The sequence below is a fragment of the Bos indicus genome, chromosome 4 (genome assembly GCF_029378745.1).
Source record: "Bos indicus isolate NIAB-ARS_2022 breed Sahiwal x Tharparkar chromosome 4, NIAB-ARS_B.indTharparkar_mat_pri_1.0, whole genome shotgun sequence".
Classification (NCBI taxonomy): Eukaryota; Metazoa; Chordata; class Mammalia; order Artiodactyla; family Bovidae; genus Bos; species Bos indicus.
In genome coordinates, this window is record NC_091763.1 from 77,573,447 (window position 1) to 77,574,125 (window position 679).

Below are 679 nucleotides of genomic sequence, written 5' to 3' on the forward strand. Positions count from 1 at the left end.
CTCCTACCGTCTTGCTGGGGCTTCTTCTTTGCCCTTGGACATAGGGTATCTCCTCATGGCTGCTCGCTCAATGTCACACAGCCACCATGTCTAGCTATTGTAAATAGTGCTGCAGTGAACAATGGGATACATGTGTCTTTTTCAATGTTGGTTTCCTCAGGGTATATGCCTAGGAGTGGGATTGCTTGGTTGTATGGTGGTTTTATTCCTAGTTTTTGAGGAATCTCCATACCGTCTTCCATAGTGGCTGTATCAATTTAAAAATATGGAACGCTTCACGAATTTGTGTATCATCCTTACACAGGGGCCATGCTAATCTTCTCTGTATCGTTCCAGTTTTAGTATATGTGCTGCTGAAGTGAGCACTAGAAACATGTTTATTATGTGTTCTTAAACAGATCTGTACATTCTTTGCAGAATGAATATAACTTTCATTAAATGACTATCACTTTTCTCATTGCAGCAGTAAGTAGCATTCTTAGAAATAGCTAGATTACAAGTTTTCTTAAACACTTCTGTACATGAATTACAGATGGTTATAACTTCCAGTCAGTGATGTAACACTGTCCTTAATGCATCGAATAAGTAGTTCTCTGAAGCATCTTTATAAAGTGTCTTTAAACATTTCTCTAAATGCATTGCAGATGGGTGCCACTTCCATTCACTTGGAAAATCACAG

The 679-nt window shown here is 38.7% G+C and overlaps 1 non-coding gene across 1 annotated transcript; it reads right to left on the bottom strand.

The window, feature by feature from the left end:
• Positions 1-259: 259 nt before the first annotated feature.
• LOC139182874 (U6 spliceosomal RNA) lies at positions 260-366 on the bottom strand. Its single transcript, XR_011566435.1, has one exon. It is a non-coding gene; the product is annotated as a U6 spliceosomal RNA (small nuclear RNA).
• Positions 367-679: the final 313 nt, after the last annotated feature.